We start from the raw sequence: 21,584 nt of genomic DNA, 5'->3' as shown, positions 1-21,584 counted from the left end.
GACTCTACTATTGAAACATAAGAGTTCTTCATATGCCTGGGGCATATGCCTGTTTTGTAATGGTATTCTGAATAATACTTGAACTATTTTTGCAAAGAATGCACAATTTCTTTTTTAAACTTTTTTTTTTATGTTCAGGGGTACATGTGCCGGTTTGTTAGATAGGTAAACTCATGTCATGGGGGTATGTTGTACAGGTTATTTTATCACCCAGGTACTAAGCCTAGTACACATTAATTGTTTTTCTGATCCTCTCTCTCCTCCCACCTTCCACCTTTTGATAGGCCTCAGTGTTATATATCCATGTGTTCTCATCATTTAGCTCCCACTTGTGAGTAAGAACACACGGTATTTGGTTTTCCGTTCCTGCATTAGTTTGCTAAGGCCTCCAGCTTCCTCCATCTTCCTGCAAAGAACGTGATCTTATTCATTTTCATGGCTGCATAGTATTCCATGGTGTATATGTACCACATTTTCTTTATCCAGTCTACTATCGATAGACATTTAGGTTGATTCCATGTCTTTGCTATTGCGAATAGTAAGAATGCATAATTTCTACTTAGACAATGTCTTCCCTATGTCCCTCTCTTTGGTTCTAGTTTACTATTCAATCAATTAGCCTCAGAAAAAATATATCAGCAAATATGTGCAATTAATCAAATAAATAGAAATTATATTATTTATATCAAATAGATATTATAGATATTATATAATATATATTGCATATATCTATTGCATAATATATATGTTTAAACTTTTTTCATTAAGATCATAAACACTAGGAGATGTTCATTAACATGGGGAAAATTGGCATTAGATGACTAATTTTACATTGGGCACTGTAATGACAGTACTTAGAAGATTCAGGTGGCAGAATGGTTTAGTGAAAATTATGTGGACTTTCTAAATAATAATAGGTCAAGCCAAATTCCAGGATTTAGTCTATGTTTTCTTGAGAAAGTTATTAAGTCTTTCTGATGATCTATTCCTCATTTCAAAAATTGAGGTCATATAACCTATCTTACAGTTTTGAACAGATGATAAAATAGGTAATACACATTTAAATGCCAGGTATCAGGAGACACTCAAAAAGTGCTGATATCCAACTCACTGTAGCAAATATAAACATAAGTGATACAAAACCACTTGACTTTTCAATGAACTAATGAAAAGGGTCATTTTAGGACACACATAAAATGAAAGATCTCTGATCTGGGAGTCAGGAATCCTGAATTTGAATTTTGGCTGTTAGCTGTTATGCATCCTCACTGAGCAAAAATCACAGGCACAAGACTTTTGTGCCTGGGCCAGTTAAGAGCCAGCATTTCCAAATACCGTGTGTGATCCTGAGCAAGTTGCTTGAACAGCACAGATCTCAGGTTGTAAAACAAATCAGTAGGCCAGGACTGCAGTGGTCTTATGCCTGCAATTCCAGCACTTTGGGAGCCCGAGGCAGGCAGATCACTTGAAGTCAGGAGTTTGAGACCAGCCTGGCCAACATGGCAAAACCCTGTCTCTGCCAAAAAAAAAAAAAAAAAAAAAATTAGCCGGTGTGGTGGCGCATGCCTGTAGTCTCAGCTACTCAGGAGGCTGAGGCAGGAGAATTGCTTGAACCTGAGAGGCAGAGGTTGCAGTGAGCCGAGATTGCGCCACTGCGCTCCAGCCTGGGCGACAGAGTGAGACCCTGTCTCAAAATAATAATAATAATAATAATAATAATAATAATAATAAAAGATTAATGACCAAAATTATCTTGAAATGTCCTTCTAGGTCTGAAATGGTATGATTACTAACACCTAATGTTTAAAAATATTTAATAATGGATCTTGCCTTATTTTTTTCCTGAAAATTGATTTTAAGATGGTAAATAATGAAAGTAGTTGAGAGGAAGTATGAGAAAAGTCAGCTCCTCCAGTTTCGATTGTCATTTGAATCCTAACTCAGAGACAGATTTTTCATGAGAAAGAGTTAACTTGGAAGAGTGTGTGGTATGTGTGCATCTTTAAAAAAACCAGATCTTTCCTATTCTCAATGAAAAAAAAAGTACGTCCAGTCGATGGCTGTCAGCTACTGTCAGGCGATTTGTTTATGGCTCATTGTCCCTTTTACCTTTGTAGCATCATGCATTTTAATTAGGAGTGCTTACAAACCTAGTGACCTCTCTACCTGCCACATGGAAATGAATTTTAGCATGTTGCAGAAAACAGTTATCCTAGGTGAAAAGAGCCAAACATCTCAGAAAATTGACTGATATACATAAAATGAGTTAAAAAACCCAGGGGATTAAAATGAAAGAACCAATTTGCATTGAGCCAATATAATAGATATCCCAAGGTCAGTGGCTCAATTTCCATATGCAATATTGATTAAAGTCACCATTGTTACCGTTTAAGAGTCTTCCTGTATGCCTGCTATAATGCACTCATGTTATGTTACAAATGTGGACATTTAGATTTCAAGAGGTAATGATATCTCACCTAAAAAACAAACAAACAAACAAACAAATAAAATAATCCAAGTCCCACTATAACTTTACTTGATGAAGTTTACTCTTCAACAAATTGTACATTGAGTGCTATTCGGGGGGCCACACCATCTATTTGAGGAGGAAAATCTCTCTGAATGCAATTAAAAAAAGAAATAAACTAAGAGAGAAAGGGAAAAACAGAGTGATACAAAAAAGAAATAGAACCTAAAGAAAAATAGTTCTGCTAAAATAGTTGAACAAAAGAAAGAAAGAAAGAGAAAAAAAAGAAAGGGAAAGAAGCAGGAAAGCAAGGAAGGAAAGAAGACGCAACAAAGCACAAATTAAACTATTTGCAGAAAAGCCGTGAGCCAAAATGAGAGTATCAGAAATGGGATTTTTGTGTGACAATGCAGAATGGAAAAGAAGGAGCAAAGGGATTTGCTTGTATGCATGTTAAAATCTAACTCTTTCCCTTAAGGAGTGCGTATTAGTGTCTCTTTTGATCAGTAAGTCAATGTTTCAACTGTGTTATCACTGTCTTCCTTGTGGCTTTTAGTAATCATTCTTGAAATAGAAGTGTTTTTGCAGACATATTGGGAGATGCTCTTCTCACTTGACTGATTATTTAATCCACTCTGAAGCTGTCTGTCTGTCTGCAGGACAAGGTGTTCATGCAGATTGAAAGCCAGGAAAAGCCAAGAATGGGGCTGACATCTTAGAGCAAATTAACTTACATAATGGCCCTGTCAATCCACTCTCTCTTCACTTTCCATTGTCTTGGTTTATACTAAATTTGATCCGCGTCTCTTCGGGTTTGCTTTTTTCCCCACCCATCAGTTGGTTATCTCTGTTATTCCAGTTTCTCTGAACTCCTACTAAGTGCTAGGCTTATATGAGTGCCACAAGGAATATAAGGAGCATTTTTACCCCAAAAAGAAGTAGACAGGTAAGGTCATGCAAACAGGTGGCTGTGACTGCAACAGCTAAGGAGGCAGACTAGGGAACAAATGAGAAGGATTTTCTGAATGTTGTAGACCTGTGATACATTAGGTCTGAGGGGGTAATTCCCCATGAATTGAGGAAATCAGGACGTTTTCATGGAGGACGTGAATTAGCAGGATTCCTAATGATGAGACCAATGAAGTTGGCCATTTCAAGCTGAAGGAAGCATGCAAGCTTATTTGGCAAAGGAAGTTAATCTAATTGTCAAATTCTGAATGATTTTTGGTGGCTGTCTGAAGTGCTGCCCTGAGATAAATCTTAAAAATGCTTCCATACTAAGTCACAATCAATTAGAAGGGTCTGCTCTGGTTACAGCATGGCAAGAGGTATCTGCAATAACTGCCATAGACAAAAAAATTTAAAGAAAAATCTAGTAAACCAAAGCACTAAGTTCAGAGTGAGTGGAGAGAAAGTTTCACACAGAGGGTATGAGAGATTGGTTAGTAAAAGGAAGTTGGAGGCAGATTATAAAGGCTGTGGACATCAGGCTGAGGAAATTATACACTGTGAGGGAATTATCCACTCATATCTTCTCTATTCACTATACTATGTGTGAAAATCTAGTGGGACAAACTTTGTTTGACTTAGGCTATAGGTATACCATCCACACAATTTAAACTCTGTCAGTCACTTATCATTTCCCATATGTTCACAATCCTTCAAGACATTTTATTTTCTTTATTGCATATTGCCTTGTGTGTAGTTAATACTTAGTTAAAATCATAGATGCTCCCTGTTTTCCCAGATCGCTTGCTAGGTGTGACAGGACAGATAACAGACATCTGGAAAATACTGCAGAGTGCTCTAAGTGCAGTAGTCATGGTGGAGAGTTTGTGGATGGGCAGAGATTGCAAATAATTCTTATAGCAGTTGCCTCATCAGCAGACTGGATCTTGGAGGTCAAGCAAGATGTCCATATGCATAAACTGCAAGGGAAAGTAAACAAGAAATTCTAGGTTAAAGCAATGAGCAACGATGATGGAGGAAGGCAAGAGCAATGGGCACTGTTGCATGTCTGCCTGGCAATACCTGGAGTCTCATGTTGCAGTGGAGTTGTATACTTCAGATTGTAGACAGAATCTACTGATGCCTCTGACTCCCATCACCCTGGTGCACTTGCTAAATGTGCATGAGCTGTTTGCCAAGCACTAAAGAAGGCTGTGTTAAAACACTATAAAGATAACAATAATTTATACAATTCAGAGTGCCTGTTCTGGAGGTACAAACGATATCATAGGCACAGAGATAGCAAGTCCAAAATGTGCATTCACATAAAAATCATGTTCTTATAATGCTTTAGCTTAGTTCAGGCCCCCCTATTCTCCCACCTGGACTACTGCAGTATAACGTAATGGTTAAAAGTAAGATTTCTGAAGGCACTCTAACTGTGTGATCATGAGCAGGTTACCTAACTTCCCTTTACCTCACACTTCTGATCTACAAAAGACAATAAGAATACCTGTATCATAAGTACCTGTATCCTAAGGTATTCTTATTATAGGTATAGGTATGAGGTACCTATGTATGTGTAGTCAATGGGTTAAAGCACTTATAAAAGTTCTATTTTATGTTTGTTGTTTTTTGTTAGTATTGCAATTACCTCTTAAATGGTATTCCTGCCTTCCATTGTCCCTTATAACATCTACACTTCACCCAACCTCTAGGGCTATATATTTTTAACAGCTATCATGGAGGTGATATATATATACACCTCCTGGATATTTTTCAACATGAAAGAGGCCTGGTAGACTAATGTCCAAGTTTCTCAGCCTGGAAGATGAGAACCTCATGAGTTGGCTAATTTAACTTTCTTGGCACATGATCTTCCAACTTCTTATACTCTCCCATGTATTCTACACTCCAGCCACACCCGACTATGTGTCAGAGAAGTTAAATGACACAAGGTTAGAAGGTTACAAGGTTATTCAGAGAGGTATTTCCAAGGATCTTCTCGGACTCCTATGCCTTCGCTGTTACCATGAATCCATTCTGTACAGGACTTGAGAGCTGCTGTTGAACCAAGATCACGTGTTCACAATGTCTGTCTCTGCCACTTGACTGAGATTTTGAGAGCATCTTGTCTCATTCATTTCCCAATTAGCTGCACCTGGTACTAAGTAGAAACCAAAATGAGATTTAATACATACTTGATAAAAGTGAGTAGTCAGGTAGATGTAGTCATAGATACACTATCTATACATTAATAAGACACTGAACTTCTAGTGGGTTAATCAAACAAATAAACACTATTACTACTAAGTATTCATATAATGCTTTTGCTTATAATGAGAAATGTTCATGGTGAAATTTTCAAAGAGAATGGCAAGCCAGACAAGTATGTCTGCTGATGAGGGAGATTTTGGCTCCCGCACATATAACGTGGTACCCACTCTCTCTGTCTATGTGTAATATCGTTATGGAAGATGACAGATACAATATGTCTCAGTTTAGTGTTGCTACAAAGGAATATATCTGAGGCTGGGCAATTTATAGAGGAAAAAGGTTTATCTGGCTCAAATTCTGACAGCTGGAAAGTTCGAGATTGGGCATCTGCATCTGGTGAGAGCCTCAGGCTGCATCCACTTATAGTGAAAGTGATACAGGAGATAGAAAGAAATTATTTAGGCAGATAGTGAAGCTAAAGAAGTCCTCAGCAGAGCTTCCCTTCTAACAAAAACAGCCACCAAAATAATTTCTTTTCTAACAAAGAGCAGCCTGAAAAATTGAGCTGCAAACAAATAAGGAAGCTAGAAGTTTGCATGGGGGAATGCCGGCAGCGGCGCCAATAGAAAAGGGCTACCTGGGGGCCTGGTATGTCCAACATGGAGGCTCCATCTTCCTTTTTTTTTTTGTTACCACATGTACAGTAATAAAGAAATGGGCAACATGGCACAGCTCAGGCAGAGAACCTGCCTGTATAAACGATTAGGGTGGGATTACCAGAGATTTACACCGTATGCATATGACACACCTGGTCCAACCAGTTTTTTACACCTTATGTAGATCAGACACCACCTCCTCACCAGCTCATTTATAAAACCCCCTGCATTTCACCATGGACCTGGCAACCCATTTTTCTGGGACCCTTCTCTGCAGGGAGCTATTGTGTTTCTTTCCCCTACTAAACTTCTGCTCTTTTTTTGTTTGTTTGTTTGTTTGAGGTGGAGTCTCGCTCTGTCGTCCAGGCTGGAGCGCAGTGGTGCATCTCCACTTGCAAGCTCCACTTCCCGGGTACATGCCATTCTCCTGCCTCAGCCTCCTGCATAGCTGGGACTACACGTCCCTGCCACCACACCTGGCTAATTTTTTGTATTTTTTTTTTTAGTAAAGACGGGGTTTCACCATGTTAGCCAGGATGGTCTCAATCTCCTGACCTCATGATCCACCCGCCTCAGCCTCCCAAAGTGCTGGGATTACAGGCGTGAGCCACCGTGCCCGGCCTAAACTTGCACTCTTAACCTCACTCTTTGTGTGTCCATGTCCTTGTTCTCTATGGCCTTGAGACAACAAACCTTGGGTGTTACTCCAGGCAATGAGACTGCTTCAAAAGGTGAAGGGGAGGTGAGGAGCTGATGTGTGCAGGGATCACATGGCAAGAGAGGAAACAAGAGACGGTGGGGAGGTGCCAGGCTCTTTTTATCAACCCGCAGTAGTAGGGGAACAAACAGAGAGAGAACTCACTCACCCTGGAAGAAGTGTTAATCTATTCATGAAGGATGCATCTCCAGGACCTAAACACCCCCCACTTGGCTACACCTCCAACAACGGGGATCAGATTTCAACCAAACATCCAAACCACAGCACAACGTTAGACCCAAAATTTCTGACAAACAGGAATAATTTTTCTTTCTTGCTTTTGACTTTACCTGTTAACATAAATGACTGTAACATTGTGTGTGTGTGTATGTGTGTGCGTGTATTTAGGGTTAGCAGTTTTGCCACATAGATTTCATATTATTGGAATTTTCCTAAAATCCAGTGAGAGAGGTGAGACAAGGGTAATTTCTTCCCGATTACTGATGAAGAACCCCAGGTTCAGAGAGTTAAGTGCAATCTTTTACTGAGAGTTAGCGGAGGTGTGACCACAGAAAAAGGAAAAAGGAGAGATGAAAGCACTGTATACATATAAAAGTGACATTGACAAAAGACTGCTGTAATAAATTAGCATTCCCATCTTGACTGATCCAACCAGCAGGAACAAATTCACAGGGCAAGTAGAAAGGAAAATGGGGAGGGTTCTGTTACAATTTGTCAAATAGTGACTACCAGAAACTCATCTCTAAAAGAGAAACAAATCAAAGTGAAAAAAGAACAATTGCTATTTTACTTTTTAAAAGTCCTATCTCTAGTGACAGGACCCAGAATACATCCTAGATTTTCTGACTCCAAACTGGTACATTTCCAAAATTGTATATTTCACATCTGGCAATTATAAAAGATGTGCATCGTTTACAATTGTGAATATCCCCACAGAAGCACCCCAAATTCCAAGGCCCTGAATACATCATGCAAAACCAATGATCAAAAAGGGACCCAGTGTTTAGTACTGTGTGTGTAGCACCCTCCACACCCTCTCTCTGTTCACTTTTCTTTGTAAAGTGTTTTTTTTTCCTTACTCAGTACAGTGTTAGTAATTCAAACAAAAGAAAAACATAAATGATACTTCAGTATTAAGTCTTGGGGGATTTAAGTGATTTATATTCTCTTTCTTCAGCAATATTTGCTATAAAGCTACTGAAGGTACTATTTAGAGAAAGTAGATATTTTGTCACAAAATCATCTTCTAATCCTCAGAGCATTTCCTTGATATCTATCAGCAGTTCATAAAGACATTCACACTTTATGAGCAATATGTTGACTTCCCTTTGCAATGGCAAGGAGAAAAAATAAAAATAAACTTTCATTGAAGAGGACCACAATGTCTCCCCAAATGAAATTGGGTAATAAACCAAATAAAATAGTCACAAAACTTGGAAGTAGGTTTTAGTTTGTTTTCACATACTCTGCTTCAAATGTGTACACTGGGAAGATTTATTTGATTTATTTTAACTCAGCCTTCTGTGAAAAAAAGAAACTACAGTGGAATTCCCATTAACCTATGTCCAGGATGTTAAGTGAAGATGATGATTATTGTTTTGAAATATTGTTGGTGGGGAGGAAGGCAGGCAGAGATACAATATTATAATTCTGTTTGTATCTGAATGGTAGCTGAAGACTAAAACCATTTCTGCAATGTCCACTGGAATAGGTTATACTGTTCCAATTCTTTGTAACTTCTAGACCTAACATTTATATTTTCGGAGATGATTTTACAGGAAATCAAAGTAATATGAAATATTCGATATTGAATAAAACTTTAAGCTCAGGAATACTACTTTAAATGTGTATACTTCCCAGTTTAAGTGGACAATTTACTTGATAATGTTATTTTGAAAGGACTTTTAAAAATATAATTATTTCTCCCCAAGCTACAGTCATATATACAGTGCTGTCTTTTTTTGTCTGTGCACCATCTGTGTGATAAAATATTTTAATCAACTTATTTCTCTAAAAACATAAAATAAACATTTATTTTGAAAGAAAACTTTATATTCATGCCTAAAAATAAGAAAATTATTTTTACTTGCCATAAATACAAGGTAAACTTAGAAATGAATTGAATGAATGCAAAACAATGTTCTTCAATTCTAACAAGGTACTTGGAGTCGGCTTAAGGCTCTGAACCTGAGGCCAGCATTGGCCTTGTTAGAGAGATCAGCACTGGCAGGGAACTGAAATGTTCTCTCTTGACAAAAATCAGAGGGTTGAAGGAAAATTGGAAAGAAAGTAACTTTCCCACCTATTTATTTTCCACATCTCTGTCCCATCAGAAATCGCCATGGGGACTCACTACCTGCAGCATGACAAATGCTGAGGTCTTCTAAAAAGTTTGGTCTGAAGGGAAAACACAGGTAGAAATCCTACACTCGCCGCCTACCACGTGTGTGATTTAGGGAAGTCAATATCTCTTTCTGAGTCTTACATCCTTCATCTAAAAAATGGAATTAATAACATCTGTATCTCCTAACAATTGAGTAGATTAAATAGAACAGCATTCTGAAAAACTCAAACATATAGTGGTTGCTCAACTAATTCTAGTTACCATCACCCCCAAACACATTTTCTTTTGGTTTTATCTACTCTACAAACATGAAGACAGCATTGGTTCCAAGCCTCTATCCTCAGTCTTTGTTTTACACCTTCTTCCTCCACATGATAATCGTATGTTGTGTAATTCATTCAGTCCTCCATTTTGCTAGAAACTTCTGAGGCTTTTTTGTTTATGAGGAAGAAGATCACATCCAATATTCTGACAGTCTCCCCAAATATATCTGCCTGTTTCCTTGAGAATGCTACTGACAAAATAATGAATAAATAATAGATAGATAAAGCTAATCATAATCAAATCCAGGTTAGCTACCTCTGGGTAGGGGTACATGGAAAGATTTTGAAAGCAAAAAGATTCTGTAAATGAGACTTTGAAACCATACCATTTGTGTATAAGATCATGGGGGAAAAAATAAGTTCCTCTTCTTAAGACAAAAACAGCTTTAAATTCCCATTAGACTTTTAAAAAAAGGCTTCTTGAACATCAAATATCTTTTGCAAAACACTTCATTGATTTAAGTGTAAATTAATCAGAAATGCATGGATCCTATTTCCCTTAAAATACACATGGATTTTTACATCCAGATGCAAAAAGCTTTTCCTGTTTTCCATCACTTCAAAATTTAAAAGAGTGCTTTAGGTGCTCAAGACTGACTCAAAAGTGTTAAGCCTTGTCCTTGATCCTTGCAAAGCATAAGAAGTGGTAACTTTGACATGAGATTTCTTTAGTCCTCTATATGAATACTAAAGGAATGTGCTTTCTTAGAATTGCTAACAGAAAACAAGTAATTATTAAGCAATGTGACCTTGGTAATCTTTCTAGGCTACACTATGGCACTGCAGAAAAAAAAACAATGTCTTCAAAAATCTCAGATTTGTTTTCCAACTTCAACTCTGACCAAATGTCTCTGGTTTTCTCATCTAAAAAATGGGGGTACAGGACAGGACCTATTTATCTTGGAGCTTGCTGTGGGATAGATATAAGATGATAAATCAACGAAAATGTATGAGCATCTCTTCTGTGCTACTGAGGATTCAAAGATAAATGAATAAAATACTTCTCTCTGGTCTTAAAGGAAACTCCTAGCTCTGGAGGAAGAAGGCACTCTGGGAATCTATTTTAGCGCTCTATCTTTGGAATGAGATGACCATTGTGAGTCTAAGGCAATGGAGGCAGTATACTCTGCCTGAGGGATCGTTTACATCCTGAATGAGAAATTGGTCTGTAAACACTGAGGTACTAAATTATGAGGCACTAAGAAACAGATGGATTCTCATTGATTCTTGGTGTCATTATAATTATTATTGCTCCTAGTATTACCATTATGCAAATCATCATTTGGAATTTGAATTGTTTCCCTGTGTTCACTCTTAATCTTCACTGTTTTATTTTTGCTCCAGAAGATTGAGTTTTCTGGTTTTGTTTTTTTCACTTTATTTTGCCATCCTCTTTACTCCCTCTCTCTTTTCCAGAGAAATCTGTTTTTCTCATTGAGCTCCCCACACCAATCTGCTGGGCCATCTGATTTTTCTTAACTCCAAATCTGGATCTATTTCTAGCTAACTGCTGATAATAGTGCCATAGTTATCCTTGCAGTCATATTCATTGGTTTGTTATCTTAAATAATATAATTTCTGAACATTGACTACATATGAGGCTTTGGGCTAGATCTGGGATACACAGATATGGATAATAGACTCTGCTTTCATGGAGTTCAAAATCAATCTAGTGAAGGCGGAAGATAAATAAACATAAAGTTATAGGACAGTGTATCGAGACTGATGCTGTAGATATGCGCAAGGCATAGTAGGAGCTTATAAGTGAGGAAGCATGGATGTGAGTGAAAACTTAATAGTACATGTCATATTTATGATCCATCTAGAAAGATAAGATGGCCACTATTCATAAGGAGGTAGCCTAAGAGAGGAAAAGCCATTTCTCTATGCTCGGGGTCTGTTCAATAAGCTGATCCTAACTGAATCCCCAGATTATGGAGCCAAGCTTCCTGGCAAGTCCAAGGAGTTGGAGTAAAGGGGTTGAGCCCCTTTATAATCACCAGCAGCACCATAACCATGCATATCCAAAGAGACCTAAAATCTATGCCAAAAAACAGTGTTCTTGCTAGTTCTTGGACAAGCCAGACCCTCTTCTTCAGCTCCAACCAAGGCATTTCCATCCAGATTTTTCCTTTGAGACCTTCCTATGTATAAGGCTGGTTAAGACCCAGTCTCCAGGATCCACAGCTTCCAGGTAACTGAATAGGTAAAAAAAATCTCAACAGAGTTCATCAATGGGGAAATGGATATGACGAAGATCCATTGTTCAGAGGGTACTTCTCATCTGTAGCCCTGGACTGGTCAAGAACACACCCACCAGATGTTCTGAATGCTAGCATGAAGATCAGTGGCCAGATGTTTCCTCCATCTGTAAGTCTGAGTGGTTTCCAGACTGCAAACTGGTATCAGAGCCTGTTTCCCTGTAAAAACAGAAGACCTCTCCTCCCACAAGGATCTTGGCCCTAACACTTTCCTTTCTCTCATTTATGCCTCAGGATTCCCTTATTTCTTCTTTAGGTCATTAAATACAAAATATTAACCCATATTTATTTACTAGACTATGAAACTGAAGCAATCCCTCTTCTAACATTAGCTGCCTTTAGTCTCGTATTAATGAAAAGGAATAGAGAGAGAAACAAAACAAACAAACAAACAAACAAACAAAAAAACAATTTTGGCTGGGCACCGTGGCTCACGCCTGTAATCCCAGCACTTTGGGAGTGGCCAAGGCAGGCGGATCACGAGGTCAAGAGATCGAGACCATCCAGGCCAACATGGTGAAACCATGTCTGTACTAAAAATACAAAAATTAGCTGGACGTGGTGGCGCGTGCCTGTAGTCCCAGCTACTCGGGAGGTGGAGATAGGAGAATGGCTTGAACCCGGGAGGTGGAGGTTGCATTGAGCCAAGATTGTGCCACTGCACTCAAGCCTGGCAACAGAGCGAGACTCCGTCTCAAAAAAAAAAAAAAAAAAAGAAAGAAAAGAAAAGAAAAAAATACAAAACACAATTTTATTCCCCAGGAAAATATGCTGTTACATGTGCAAAGAATTAACTGTTTAGAACACGATGATTTGGAGGATGAAAGGAGGGTTTGCCTGGAGCCCTGAAAATACTGGAGAACGGTGGAATGTTTAAAGGGCTAATTGAGAGCGGAATGAATGCCTGAATGCCCTGTAGCCACAAGACAGAATGGTACTCTAAGAGGAGTGGCCAAGCTGTAGGTATCACAGAAGGACCTATTCTCTAACCATCTGCTCTTCTTAGATAAGTATCGATGGGCTCACTTGAGAGGAAACCAACATGTATATCAAAAACTAGACATTTGTCTTTCATTGCATCCTTTAATACAACAACCTGTGAGTTAAATATCTTATACACAAAGGCGAATGAGACTCAAAGAGATTATCAACATGGTTAACCAGCTGGTTCAACTTACAGAGTGTATTAGTCCATTCTCATGCTGCTAATAAAAACATACCTGAGACTGGGTAATTTATAGAGGAAAGAGCTTTAATTGACTCACAGCTTGGCATGGCTGGGGAGGCTTCAGGAAGCTTATAATCATCGTGAAAGGGGAAATCAACATGTCCTTCACAAGGCAGCAGCAAGGAGAAGTGCCAAGCAAATGGGGAAAAAGCTCCTCATAAAACCATCAGATCTCATGGGAACTCTCATTATCATGAGAAGAGCATGAGGGTAATCACCCCCATGATTCAATTATCTCCCACTGGGTCCCTCTCAGGACATGTGGGGATTATGGGAACTAAAACTCAAGATAAGATTTGGGTGGGGACACAGCCAAACCATATCACAGAGCTAGTAATGTGTTCAGCCAGAACTTGAAATCAGATCTATATGACTCCAAATGCCTTGCTCTTCCTTGCAGGTTTTACTCTCCCACCAACAAATAAAGGAGTTAACCATTTTCAAAGTCTTGAGAAAAATAAAGTAGTTTGGCTGGTGCATACATGACAAATAGGTTGTATTATAAAGTGATATGGGAGAGATAAGCAGAAGTCTAAATGGGATTTAGAGAAGCAAAATACATTTCCCTTCACAGTTTCTTCATCTGACAAATCAGGGAGTTATTAGAGACAATGAATGGGACAACACATGTAAATCAGTCTCTATAGTGCCTGGCAAGATATTAAGCCCTCGATGTTAAGAATACCAATTACAACTGCTAGTGCCATTTATTATCATTTTCTATTCCAGAAAAGTGATTATGTGCCTTATGTAATTTGGGAGCAGAAAACAATCCAGTGAAAAATAAGGTGTTCCCTGCTCGGACACAATGAGATAGTTTTGGGGAAGAAAGCCAGAATACTATTATGCAAAATAGAGAAATGAGAAAAAATTCATTAGGTTTCCTAATTTGGACAAGTCATGTACTTCGGCTTTTCTCTGCTTTGGGATAATGTAGGAGTCAGTCTTACATACCTCCGTTTTAAATGAGTTATTGTTTCTGTTTGGGTTTCTTATCAGAAAAGACCAGTGAAAGTTTCAGTACATTAGAGCATATGAGAGCACTTTTTGTTTTTCTTATGTTGTTGTCTTCCTCTGATTTCCTAATAATCTTCGCCTCAAAAATCTACAGCACATGTGATCTGCTTGGAAAAAAGCTTTGGGGCTACCTTAGTGAGCTAGACTCTAGGGTACTAAAATAATTCAACCAAGACAAGACATATTATTAGACCGAACAGAGACTAGGTGATGAGAGCCAAGGTAATCTCACCAGAAACTAGATCAGAAAGTAGATCTTCTCTAGACAATATTAATTTGGATCAGAGTACCTGAACTACATTTTATTTTGTTTTCTCTAGTCTTTTAACTGTACATGTTGAAGACTACTCAGGTTATTAGCTTAATAATTTTTCCCATGTTCAGGGACATGTGCCATGCCTACAACCTTTAAAGACCAATGACCTGTGCTCTGGTTTTCTTTTGTTCAAGAGCTCGCTCTGTAACCTTAGGCTCAGAAGTCAAAAGCCTTACCCAGCTTTTTTTCTGTAAAATGAAGAGATTGAACTAGACGATTTCTAAGGGCCCTTTGGGCTCTAAAAGCATGTAACTGTATAAAATTGAAGTAATAATATATCATCTTCTCACCTCACAAGATTATGGCAAGGATCACATAGGAGAGCTGATGTGCTTGAACATACATAAAGGGATATACAAACCTAAATAGCAATAGCAGAACTGTGACTTAACCTTGGACTCTAGCAGTAAGAAGGTTAACAAGACTTTAGATGTCATTTGGTTTCATTATTTCCAAATGGTCTCCAGAATGATGCTTGTAATGTTGAATCAAATTACCTTTTTTGCTTTCTAAAAAAAATACACATTATTTTGGAGAGTTTAATTTAATTGGTTAGCCATGGAATCTGGGATCTATATTTACAAAATCACTTGCAATTAAAGATTCAGATTCTCTTTGTAAACACAGAATGTTTAGCTTCTCTTTCATTGCAACTTATGAATCCATTCTATAGTGAGGTATTGCATTATTTAAAAGTAGGTTATAATAGTCACTTATTAGTAGTTTAATATTGAGAGGCAGTACTGGACAACAATTGAAGTTGGAAAACATGGGTTTAAATTATACTCTTTGACTTATTAACTGTGTAACCTTGAACAAGTCACTTAACTTCTCTGAGCCTCAGTTTTCTCCTATTTTAAAGGATACAAACAATAGCCACCATCCATAGTGCTTTAATAATTAAAGAGATACTGCATGAGAAGAAAGTAATGAAATATGTCATGTTAGCTTGCCTTTCTCCTTTCTTGCCCTTCAAAGTATTGTAGCTATGAGGATATTAATAAAACACAATGCTGCATAATAATCACATCACTATAATAGTAATCTCCAAGTTATATAACAGGTGTCTAGATATTTTACCATCTGAACAGATGCCAATACATAAATTTGTTTACAGGTATCTCCTCCTTTCTCAGAGACTAAGAGTTTAGCGGGTGGCATCTGGGTGAGTAAAAATACCTTCTGTTATTGTTAGTTTGTTTTAAAATTTAGGAAGATATGACCAAATGTATGTCTTGCAGAAATTTTGCCTTACTATTTAACTATATTTATTCATACACAGACATGTTTGCAAAAACAAGTGTATTTTTCTTCTGCAAATATCCTTTTCCATTTTCTACCATTCCAAATCTCTTAAGTAAATCCACTATTTACAATACAGCTGTTTTAACGACATGTTTATGAAAATACAGATCCTGATCGCAGTTTCCCTATGGACTACCAAAGAGAATTTGAAACCCCGTTAGTAGTTGCAAGATGAAAGTCAAGTTCAAATGTGTATCGAATTGTATCTAAGGAACTGAAATTGTTTTATAAACCTCAGTTAGACCTCACACCACCCCCCTGAGGATGGAAAGAAGTATTATGCACTCTTATGGAGACACAAACTTAAAATCCATTGAAAGGTTAATCACTTTGCATCAAAAGCCTTATAGCTGGTCCGTGGTAGAGTGAGGAACAAAACAGAATTTCTTCCTAGGGAGCAACTTACCTTCTTTTATTTGCCTGATTACTAGAGTGAATGAAACTTCTGGAAAATTATGATGAGTGTTCAAAAGAAACCCCTGAGAAATGATTAGCATTTGTTTCTCAGTTTAGAGAATGAGTGATTAGTTTTTCATGCAAAAGCAACAGCACCTTTTTTGTTTTGCTAAACACTTAGGTGGAAATGACCCCTTTGAGGAAGGAGAAAAGAAGAGCAGAGCAATTCAGGAATTAGGATAGCAATTGGTAGAATATTTCTCTTTCTTCTTTCCTCCTCCTTGTACATAGCAACCTGCACAGATATTGCACGCTAGAGGGCACTTGAGGTAGAAGGAAAAAAGCTTCGGCATCCATTCTAACAGGACTAGTTGCCTATGCAGGCGGGAGACGGCAACCTAAAAGCAGTGCCCTGATTTCCACATGGCAGCATCTTTAGCAAAAGAACAAACAAAAATCCTTAGTATTATCCAGCTTTGACTAATAAAAGAAGCCTGTTCACATTCTCAATAATTAATTTCCCTTCAATATCTTGTAACATTTGTCCGCTGCATATACATGTGGTCTTCTCTCTAATAAGCATCTTGATAACTAATCACAACTATAAATTCCATTTTGCACATATTAAGATAATTGTTTTCCCTTCACCTCCCCTCCTCCATACATCTGTATTCCCCTATACATCTGCAATGGTACATTAGTATAAGTGTGCAAATATCAAATAATGGTAATCTTCTAAGCCAAACTTAAAATTAATTAAATTTAATTATTATATTTTAGTATTAAATACACTCTGTTATACCAAAGTAGTAGTATTTTAGGGAGTGGGGTACCTTTTTTACTCCTCTTTCTTCTTTTTTTATTCTTACTCTTTTTTCTTCTTTCTTCTTTTTACTTGGAACACATTGTGAACTATTTTTAATTTTTTCCTCCTTTTTTCTCCTAAGTTAAACAAGAGTGGTCTAGAATCTTAATCTAGTTGCTATTCTCCTACAGAAGAAAAAAAAAAGATAGAGAAAAACCAAAACACTAATATGCTAAGTGTGTAGTCCACAAAACCTGGACTGGCTTATTTGATAGCTTTGTATCAGTCCTCTTAAATCTATTTACTACCCCACCCGCCGCCCGTCCGACCAAGTTTCTGTTCAGAAGCTGAATTGAAGCTTATCTCTTTTCTAGCACCTGGGAAGATGGAAGATAATGCCATTTTGAAAACCTTCTCCAAAATGCTCTCAGCACAGATGTAGTTTTCAGAAAGTGTTTACACCTCCATTTACTGAAAGTATAATGACAAACTCAAGATTAGCAATTATAGTCAATATTCAGAGATGCAGGCCTAATTTCAGGGACAGCTAAAACCAGCAAGCCAAGAAATGTAGAGCATCACAACTCTGAATAGCAAGCTCAATGATGATTTTATGCCAAGAATTCATAACTACTTCTAAAGAAATCAATTTAGTTTTTCAAATCCCATACTAAACATTAGTGAGGTACTCAGACGATAAATTTAGTGTGCTTACATTTTTATTCTTCTTTCAAATCTTGTTTTTTAAGATAGTATTTTGTCTTAAAACAGAATATTCTGGGACAACAACAGTAAATATTAATACAATACACTATTTTATTTTTTTTCCTTCTCATCTTTATACATGTCACACGAGAAAGAAATTGCCTAAAGCAGTGTTCTCAGATGTTAGCAGGTAACAGAATCTCCTAGCACATTTGTTAAAACCCAGATTTCTGAGCCCCACTCAGATTCAGGGTCAAAGAATTTGCATTTCTAACAAATTTCCAGAGAATATTGAGGCAGGAGCTCGTCCACGGATTGCAGGTTGAAAACCACTCGTCTAAAGGAATCTCCAGAATTGCTCACATTGGTTTAATGAGAGCACCATAATAACTTCTCATAATCTTAGTAAGAGAATGGTTTAAAGCAAATTCATAAACAAACAAAAAAGCTGTCCTAAATTTACTTAAACATTTACAAACTTCTCAAAACTTCTTTTTTTTTTTTTTTTTTTTTTTTTGAGACGGAGTCTCACTTTGTTGCCCAGGCTGGAGTGGCTCACTGCAAGTTCCGCCTCCCGGGTTCACGCCATTCTCCTGCCTCATCCTCCCGAGTAGCTGCGACTACAGGCGCCCGCCACTACGCCCGGCTAATTTTTGTATTTTTAGTAGAGACGGGGTTTCACCTTGTTAGCCAGGATGGTCTCGGTCTCCTGACCTGTGATCCGCCCACCTCCGCCTCCCAAAGTGCTAGGATTACAGGTGTGAGCCATCATGCCCAGCCCCAAAATTTCTCTCTTAATGTTTTAATTCTTATGACTTAAGCTTCAATATTGGAATCCAAAATAAAATTTAAGTTTCTTATGCTTAATGCCAGAGTTGTTACATATTACTTACCCTTGCCCCATACCCCAAATAAAGGGCGTGGTTTCAGATATCTTCATCCTAATGAAACACAGGAAAGGGACCCTTCATTTCTGGAAAAATATTACATGGTAATTTGAGTTGTCAATTTTCATATGTCATATTCTTGAGATTTTATTTTAAATGATAATACCTGGCACCATAGATATCACATTACAAGCAATCCAATAAATCTAAAGGTTACCAGTAATCATAATATGGTAAATACATTTTGTTTTTAGTTTGTTTTAATTTTTAATTCTATCTTGATGAATGAAAACGACGAAAGATTGCATTTTAACGCAGCAAATAATAGTTATGTTCCATTCTGTCATTTCCTGCTCCAACCAGAGAAGCTGGAGACTTCCTAACACTGTCTCCCTCTTCTTGAGCTCTGTTTCCTATGAACCATCTGATTCCCCACTCTGCGACTAGCTGGGCACTTGGTTTACTGTGTCCCTTGGTCAAAATTACAACAAACATTCCAGCCATAGTGAAAAAATAAAAGTGTATTTTACTACATGGAGTCCCTCTCCATCTCATTCACTCTCTACAGTAGACTCCCCTGCAAAACTGCCTGCCTGTCACCGAGACCCAGGCTAGAGACATCCTGCCTCATTCTACTTTTTGCATTAGTCAGCCAAGGTTATTCTGAATGCAGTCTTCTCTCCCTCCCCCCAACTCCTTCTCCAATTATACTCCTGCCCTATCAGATAATTCCTCACCCTTCCTCCCCCGCAATGCTCCACAACACATGCAATTTCACTTGCCATTCTAAAAAGCCTATGTACCAAAGTCCTCTTCCCGCTGGAAGGCTGTAACCCTGGAGAGGATGTTGAAAAGAAAACACTTTCTTAAGGGGGTAGGCTTTCACCATTGTGACATTACACTGCATCTTATTAAGAGTGGGTGGAATTGTTAAAGAGATAAATGCCTTGTCTTTCAGCATCCCTGATTATTTTAGAAATATCCTTATAGGGCTTTCTAACATTATCCTAATCCTCTATCACACTGCTTAATCATCCAAACCTCTCTTAATAATTAGTCAGGAAATTCCTATTGTAATGCTTTGAGCAGATATTAGCAGGTATAGATAGGTTACCCTGAATTCCAGAGGACCAAAATTCAGGGAAGACAATGTATATAACTGCTGTAAGAGTAAATATGGACAAGATGAGTCAAAGCAAACTCTTCTTAACCCTAGATACCCAAAGCCATTGGATTCTGGCTCTCTTTAAAAGCCATTGGATTCTGACTATCTTTACTATGTCAGCATAGTTTGTTAAGAAAATGAGATTTGAGGATATTGTCTAACAATCTGGCTTTTTTTTTTTTTTTTGAGACAAGTTTGTTACTTGTGACAATCCCCAGCTTTCAGTAGCACATGAGTTTTTTTGAGTTTTCATAGATGTAAGAAGTTACCCCAAGGAACGGTTCAAATTATTTGTTCAAAGTGAAAATGAATATCTGAAATTAAGCACAACCCAAAATGTGATCTATTTCTTTGTCCACTTGGGACTGTCTGGTCTAGCAGCAGTTATAATTTGATTGAGCCTTGACTGCTGCTCCTTTTTCCAAGACAGAATTAGCCAATTCCAATACCCTGTAAGCAGACACAGTCTGAGAAGAGAACAAACAGTTACTTAGTGACTGCCTGGGGGAAAAAAAAATACCACCTGGTTCTCTTCACCTCTCCCTCTCTGAAATAATCCACTAAGTTTCTTGCCTATGACAGCTAGAACATGAAACAATCAGATATTAGAGCTACAGCCAATACTCTTTTTCACATTTCACAATGGGTTGTCAGATGCAGCACACAAAAAAATGTCAAATTTGCATAAATATCATAAGCATGTTGTGCCTATTTTCTCATTCTGTTCACTCTTTCTCATTAATTTGAGTCAGACAGTACAAGCTCTACAGACTGTGCGTCTTGTCCCCTGCACCTTTTTTCCCCTTCTGTTCTTGCTCTGTCCCCAGATGGTAAAATCCACCCTCAGGCTCACGTCTAGTGCACACAGGGAAGGGACTAAATCGGGATCTCCTGTGGAGGGGAGGGTTTTTTTTTTTTAAGGTAAGAATTTATTTGTCTTATATTTAGCTAATTTTATTAGAAGATGATGACTGTGGCATCGTCTACATGTTAGCCCCAGTGTTGAAAAAGAAAAGAAATCTGGACCTCCTGATTCATGGTCCCTTTTACCCCAGGGTGGCCATTTCTCAAGGTCTGAGCGCAGCCCATCAGAAGACTTGAAGTGACCACAGACAGGGCAGCTCTTGGTGGAGGCAGGAGAACCGCAAGGATGGTATCTGAGAGGATATGAGGAGATCAGGGCACATTGAGAAGACCTAGAAATTCCTCCCCTATTTCCCAAGCAAGTTCTGCTTTGCCTGCCCTCCTCCCCACAACCAACTACTGCGCGCCCCTCCTGGCTGCCACACTGCTGTCCCTCATCTCATTTTCCCAAAGGAGCACGGGGACATCAGGAATGCGCTCCATCACAGAACCGCGACACACAGCCTCTACATAGCGTCTGAGTTGCAGGCAGGGGTCTCACAATCACCCTATTCTGTACGCAAGAGGCCCTTGGAATAAAGAGGAGGTAAGCTGCCCACGCTCAACCCTTTGCCCTGTCGCGTCCTCTTCCTCCTACGGAAAATAGCTGCGGGTCACTGAGACGCTTTTCAACATAACGCCAGCCCCAGAGCTCAGGTGAGACCTCTAGAGAGAAAGCTCGCAGGTACCTCCTCCGCATGCTGTTATTATCTGCCAGCCCCCTTATCCAGGAGCTCGGTCCTCAGCGGGCTGCGCGCACCGCGCGGAAGGGCGCATCTTCACCCCGTGGCTCTGGCGGCAGAGACGCGCGGGGCTTGCTCGGGAGCGAGGAGCGAAAAGTTGTGCGCCCACTTGGGTAGGGGGAAAGAGAGCGATCGAGCCAGCGCGGGAGAGCGAAGGGGGAAGGCGGGGAGGGGGCGGGG

General features: G+C 38.6%; 1 protein-coding gene and 1 long non-coding RNA gene across 4 annotated transcripts in view; one reads left to right on the top strand and one right to left on the bottom strand.

Annotated features, from left to right (window-relative positions):
- Positions 1-1,015: 1,015 nt before the first annotated feature.
- On the bottom strand, positions 1,016-21,490 carry LOC134729362 (uncharacterized). 3 transcript variants are annotated; one of them, XR_010110370.1, is made up of 6 exons: positions 21,351-21,490; positions 20,785-20,915; positions 18,600-18,679; positions 17,030-17,186; positions 4,499-5,582; positions 1,016-4,395 (listed from the first exon to the last, which is right to left on the bottom strand). It is a non-coding gene; the product is annotated as an uncharacterized LOC134729362 (long non-coding RNA). The 3 variants fall into 3 exon arrangements; XR_010110368.1 differs by having other exon boundaries at positions 17,030-18,679; XR_010110369.1 differs by having other exon boundaries at positions 17,030-18,647.
- CDH8 (cadherin 8) overlaps positions 20,911-21,584 on the top strand; it is a 390,315-nt gene continuing 389,641 nt past the window's right edge. Inside the window, exon 1 of the mRNA XM_008977348.5 lies at positions 20,911-21,208. The gene's annotated coding sequence lies outside the window, so the exon portion shown is untranslated. The remainder of the gene's footprint in view (positions 21,209-21,584) is intronic.

This window comes from Pan paniscus, chromosome 18 (genome assembly GCF_029289425.2).
Source record: "Pan paniscus chromosome 18, NHGRI_mPanPan1-v2.0_pri, whole genome shotgun sequence".
NCBI lineage: Eukaryota > Metazoa > Chordata > Mammalia > Primates > Hominidae > Pan > Pan paniscus.
Note: the sequence above shows the minus strand (reverse complement) of the source record. Positions and strands in the feature narration are given on the sequence as shown.